Consider the following 6,899-nt stretch of genomic DNA (forward strand, 5'->3'; position numbering starts at 1 on the left):
AGTAAAAAAGGAAATTTTATTCAGAGCCAAGAACTCAACTGTGGTATAGCATGGCTGACAGCTGTGGAACAGCACTGATGCAGTGCAGTCCTGGGGCTGGGCCCTGTCTGGTTAGACAGCCCTGCTCCTCCCCACTCTGCTAGGCTGTGCTCCTGACTGGACTCCACAGACCAGAAAAACACAGCCTCCAATTTGAAAAGGAAAACCACACTGTGAGACCAGAGTGGAGCCGACTTAAATAGACAGAAGTCTCTGCCTCTTTTCCCTGGTTGGACCATTCTCATGCAAATGGGGCCTCCAAATCTTCAAAGTTTGGTCCAAAAAGCACTGTCCTGATCGGTCAGATTGGAGCCTCTCTGATTGGTCAGTGAAGATGCTGATGGGAATAGGGATGCACAGCTCCAACTGAACAGGGAAAACCTCAGTCCTATTGCTTGAGGAACTACTTCATAAGGGCTGGCTCATATGGCAGAAACACAATGCAGGGGGCAGTTCAGTGTGAGAGGCAGGGAGCTCACGCTGGATTCTCCCTGAAGTCCAGTTTACCTGAGAGGCCCCTGTGTAGGAATGACTGCTAGGCTCTGGTTTTCTGTTTGATTGTTTGTGTTGTTTTGGTTTTTTTTCTTTTTTAGATTTTATTTATTTAGTCCTGGCTGGTGTGGCTCAGTGAACTGAGCACTGGCCTGCAAACCAAAAGGCTGCTGGTTCTATTCCAGATCCGAGAGCATGCCTGGGGTGTGGGCCAGATCTGCAGTTGGGAGCATTCAAGAGGCAGCTGATCTTGCACTCTGCTGTTTCTCTCCCTTTCTTTCTCCCTCTCTTCCCCTCTCTCTAAAATAAATATCTAAAATCTTTTTTTAAAAGGAGTTGCTAAACCCAAAAATTGAGGCAAGGCACAAACCCAAGCACTGTGTATTACCACTGAATTTTTGCACAGCAAACCCAGACAACAGAAATTTATCTGAGATATTTTATTGAAAAGACACCCCAAACTGGTCTTTTTTCCCCCCTCTAACCGCTCTAGTGAACTTCCTAGAATATGTAAGAGATAAACCAGGTGAGTGGATAGGATGGCTCAGTTTCTAAAAATACTGATTTGTTTATAAATTATTAATGTAAAGCAATTCCAATAGAAATCTTATGGGCTTTCTGTGAACTAAATAAACTAATTCTAGTTCCTATTGTTAGAGCCCCCAAAAGGCAAGGCATTTGAAGAATAAACAAGTAGGGGAACCTACCCTTCCAGATAACAATATAAAGTGACAGTAACACAGTGTGATAATGACACTGGTATAGATCAATAAATGGAAACTGTTTTAGGCAGTTGTAAGGTGGGCCCAATGATCCCCACTTCCAGGTAGCCACACTCTTGTGCTGTTAGGTAGCAGCTAGGAATGGGCAGCCACAGGGGAAATAAAAGCAGGGCCTGCGCCATTACAATCTAACAAATAGGAGGCTAGAAGCAAAAGAAAGGTATGTCTCACCAATTAACTCAGCAGTCCTGAGTCCTCAGCTCAGTTTGATAAGAATGCTGGGTGTCCTGAGCATCACAAGCAAAATGGCACAGGAGGAGGGAAGAGTCCTTGAGATTGCACTGAGAAAAGGGGCTTCTGGAACAATCCTACTAAGATTGTGGGGTGTTCTGACCATCATAAGCGGGGGCCTATGCCAAGGAAATGGGCTCTCTGTAATAACTTCACTTAGACAAGGAGCCTTTATTAACTGAGAAAGAAAGAATTTGTAGCTGTACACTGTTTCTAAGGGAAACAAAAAAGGGTACTTGGAAGCCAGATGAAGTATATAAACCCCAGTAGTCAGCATACTTAGATTAGTTCAGTACCCACTTGTAGTCTGGCTCAAGTGTATAAAACAAACTTACTAACAACTTTATTTTCTCTGTACGTGGGGCATTTAGACAAGCTGGGTGCCTGCTTGCAGCTTTTTTCTCCTGTGTGTTTCATAAGTAAACTTGCTATTATCTCATTTCCACTACACATGCTGTCTCTCACTTGAATTATCTCTTGCAATGACACTAGAACCACGGCTGGGAAGAGAGGCCTCCTGACTCGGGTCTCTCTCCCCAGCTGTAACACTGCCATCTCCTTCCCTTAAGTATGAACTTATTTCTAAGGAATAGAAAGAATATTGTAAAAGTGATAGGATGTCACCACCGAGATTAGATTATGAAAAGACTGTGATTCTCTTCTTGGGAACTCGCTCTCTCTTTCTCTCCAACCTCTCACTCAGAAGGTAAGCCATCTGTCATGTTGTGAGCAGCATTATGAAGACTCATACAGCAAGGAAGTGATATCTCTTTCTCAACAGCTGGTGAGAACCTGAGGCCTGGCAATGACCACATGGGTAAGCGTGGAAGTGGGTCTTCTAGTAGGGTTTCGAGAAGACTGCTGCCCTAGTTGACAACTTAATTTTGAACTTGTGAGAAATCTTGAGTCAGAACCACCCAGCTACCATTCCCAGATTCCTAACCCACAGAAACCATGGGATAATAAGTGTTTATTGTTTTTAGCTGCTAAGTTTTGGGGTAATTTGCAGTGCAGCAATGCACAACTAACACACACACACAACTTGATATAGATCAGAGCTAGTATTGAAGTTTGGGGGGAAAGGATGAAGTTTTCAATACATGGTGCTAAGACACCATAATTTATATTTTTGAAAAGAAAAAAGTAGATTTCTCTATTTCTTACCATAAGGAAAAGCAAAAGTCCAAAGGTTTAAAAGATACACAAGTGTGAAACGCAAAACTTAAAAACATAAAGAATAAAAATCAGAATATCTTTATGAATTCATGGTAGAAATTTCTCAATAAGACGTAAAAGCACAAAATATAAAAGAAAAAATTATCTTAACTAAAACACACCATAAAAGATTAAATGATAAACCAGAGTTGAAGAATATTGTGGCGAACCCTGCCCTGTGGAGTCCTCCAATTCGCTGCAGGTAAAATAATGAGTTGTTCCAGACACCAAGTGCTGTCAAGAAAAGGGGAAAGCGATTCTCTCTAGTGGAGAATGTCCTGAGCCCTTCTCTGAAGTGGCTTTTATTGAAAACGATATACTGTGAGCGTGCCAAGCTTTCCGGTCAATGCCTAAGGGCTATATTTACAGATAGAGATCATAGATAATAATTGAAGAAACACAGAGATTTGCCTCAGGTCAAGGTGTGTTAGACATGCTGAAGTCAGATGGTCCTTAAGGTAAGGCTCCTGAGTTTATGAATTCACTCCTGTTTAGAGCTTAAACATCTGGTTTTTCCTTATCAGGGCAGTGCAAAGCAGGGCAAGCTTCAATAGATACAATGAATTCTTTAGGAATCCTTGGTGTTAGCATCGGATCATGCCTGCCTTCAGCATTCCCAGTTTTCTGGTCGAGACTTACAGGCCCCATTCAAGGCCTGGCTCGTGTGAGGCTACAAATCCCAATACCAGACAAAGTGGCCCCCAACAGAACATAACCCTCAAAGGATCAGTATCCATAATATGTAAAAACTCTTACCAATCAATGAGAAAGAGATAAACAGTTTACAAAAGAGGAAACTCAATACTTAATAGGTAGATTTAAAAAATGATTCTGGTAACAAAACAACAACAAGAAAAAGCCCCCCAAAATATGCTCCTGGTAAACAGGGAAATGCCATTTAGTATAAAAATGAGGTTCCCTTCAGATTGACAAAAATTTAAAAAAATGAAAGTCTGTCAGTATCAAATGTTGGTGTAGATGTGGAACAATAAAATTCATATACATTTGCTGGTGTAAACTTCAGTTACTATAAATGCTTTGGGAAATAATTTAACAGTATCTAGGAAAGTTAAAAATAGTATATCCTAGGATCTGCTACCAAGTATATATCCTAAAGGATTATTATGCCTATACCCTAAAAATAAGAGACATGGTTTAAATAGAAAAAAATTGATAAGACTTAAATGTCCAACAGCAAGAAAATAGGTTGTGTTATTGTTATACAGTGGTTACACTATACATAAAAGCGAAAATGAATAAATCAGAGGAACATATCCCAACATGGATAAATCTTACAATAGAAATGAAATAATTAAAAGTGTCAGAAAAAACCGTATGGCACAATACTATTTTTGCAAAGTTTTAAAATGTACCACAATATAATCTATTGCTTAGGATGAAATACATATCTAGTGAAGGGATCAGGTAGTGCCTGGGAATAAACAAGTCCAAATTCAGGAACATATTTCCTCAAGGGGCCATGGAGGAAGCAACAGGGTAGGGATATAAATGTCTTGACATTGTTTTATAACCTAAGCTGGATGTTGCGTAAATTAATAGTTGTATTATTCTTTATATCTCTCTGTATACTTAAATACTGTTTCATATACTTTTTTAAAAGCTTGAAAGTAATGAGCACTAAGTATAAAAACAAAAGGAAAGACAGTAATAGTGGGGAAGGAGTACAGCTGCTCCTTGACTTACAATGGGGTTATAAGTTGATTGTAAATTAAAAGTAAATTTAATATACCCCACCTACTGAACATATAGTTTAGCCTAGTGGATTCTACTGAATGTGTATTGCTTTCACACCATCGTGAAGCTGGAAAAATTATGAGTCAAACCATCATCAGTCAGGGACCATCTCTAGTTTAGAATAGTAACTATTTGAGAAGACAAATTCCGAAGAGTTTAAAAGTGTTTCCTTTTTTAGTAGAAAGGACATTAGTTCCCTGGAGTTGATGGAGCAAGTTACCAAAAATTTGGTGGCTTAAAACAACAGAAATTCGTACAATTCCGAAGGCTAGAAGTGTGAAATCAAGGTGTCAACAAGCTATGCTCCTTCTTTGCCTCTTCTAGCTTTTGGTGGCTCCTGGTATTTCTTGGTTTATAACTCCAGTCTCTGCTCCATCTGTAAATGGCCTTTTTCCCTCTGAAAGCTCTCTCTTCTTTCTCTTCTAAGGACGCCAGTCATAGAATTAAGGGCCTGCATTAGAACCAGGATAATCTCACTCTGAGATCTTTAACTACAATCTGAAAAATCCTATTTCCAAAAGCAGTCACATTCAGAGGTACCAGGAATTAAGATTTGGACATTTTTCAGGGGGTCATAATTCAACCCATTAAAAGAGGCTTTTTCTATTAGTAAAATTAAGGTTAGGAAATCTACTCAGAGTATGTTTTAAATGCTTTTATGGTTGTTAATTTTTTTCTTTATGAACATCATTTCATTAGTTGCCTAGGTTCCTATTGTCAGGTGCTTTAGATTTGTGCATTGGCCGTGTTTTATTTTTAGAATGGACAACTAAACAGGGGTATTAATGAGCTGTTTCAGTCATAAACCAATAATCCAGGAAGAAAAGATTGAGAGAATGAACTGTGAATAGTTATTCAATATTTATATGTATATATTTTTTACTTGAATGGTTGGCTACTAAAATTATTTGATAATATGATCACGTAACTATATTAGGACAATTGAAGTGTAACAAATATTGATAATCTGTGTACTTTAACTGCATATTCCCTACAGCATTTCCAGTTGGTTGTTTGGGCATCTTTCTTTCTTTCAATAGAATCGTCTTTCTCTCAGTTGACGAGTCTTGAAACCAAACTCATCATGGAGTTACAGATTTTTGGAATAGGAAGGGGACTTAGAGATAATCTCATCTCCCAAATTTCATTTTATAAATAAGGAGACCCAGGACTAAAGCAATTTCACAATCTGAGTTTCAGAACTAATTAGTTGAGTTATTGGGTAGCAGAGTCCCAGGGTAGATTCAGATAACCAATAACCAATTTGGTATTTTTTTTCTTTACTACATATAGCAATACTAATACTACCAAAAATAACAACAAGCATTGGTTAAGCCATTACCATGTACTACTGTGCTAAGTGTTTTCATATACATTCCCTCATTGTATTTTTAGGGACATTTAATTCTCAGGGTCTTGGGCAGTCTAACCACTAAATGTTTTTTATATGCTGTGTGGTGTATTCTTTCTATTAAGCCTCAAGAGAACTCTATGGAAAATGTACTTTTCCTATATCTCAGGCACCCCAAGGAGTGCTATCACTTGGGCAGTATTTCATGAACCTAGTTTTCTGCCAGAGATAATGAAACTATTGCATGGATCATGGGACTACAAGCCAAATGCTCAATGCACATCTTTAGAACAAAAGTTCTGTCCATATTTAATATTATTTTAGACTGTATTTTCAGAAAAGGAATTTGTAGGTAAGGGAACATGACTATATTTAAATCTCTTCAAAGAATATGAAATTCTGTAATTTTTCGACATCAGAATTTATAGGTATACCTCAGAATGCGAAGATGGCAAGGACTGAACTTGTCACAGCTCAAGTGCCAAAAATAGACCAGTCAAAAAATGAACCAGAGAGAAAATCTTTATTACTCATAGCCCAACAAACAGCAGGAGGATCACATGTGAGGCCAGTTCTGCTCCCAGATCCCACTGGGCAACACTAGATGGGGCCAGTGGATTGGGAGCCAGCTGAGGCACCCAGGGCTAAGGGGTCAGCATCTTCTGTAGGAAGCAGTAAACAAGTTCGTCACTCTCACTCTGGTTTGGGAAGAGAGCTCCTTAATCACACAGTGGTCAGGGTGAGGTCAGGTAGGTGTTTCAGGCTGGCATACTCCGCAAGACGCAGGGGCCGTGTGGGGCCAGAAACCTCCTCCTACTGTGTAATTACTGCACGTTATTTCTCAGCATGGATGCACCGTAGTTTATTTAACTTTTCTTGTGATTTTTAAATAATCGTTGTTGATTTTTTCTTCTAGTTGGCAGATCTCCCAGTCCTCATTTTAGATTCAATCTGCCCTACCTTCCAAGATTGACTTTAACACCTCATTAAAACCACACCGGTCACATCTTTTCAGTGTTCCCGGAAAAGCAGAA

Source organism: Pteronotus mesoamericanus, unplaced genomic scaffold (genome assembly GCF_021234165.1).
Source record: "Pteronotus mesoamericanus isolate MK-2021 breed Mesoamerican mustached bat unplaced genomic scaffold, CSHL_Meso_final contig_20, whole genome shotgun sequence".
Lineage (NCBI taxonomy): Eukaryota > Metazoa > Chordata > Mammalia > Chiroptera > Mormoopidae > Pteronotus > Pteronotus mesoamericanus.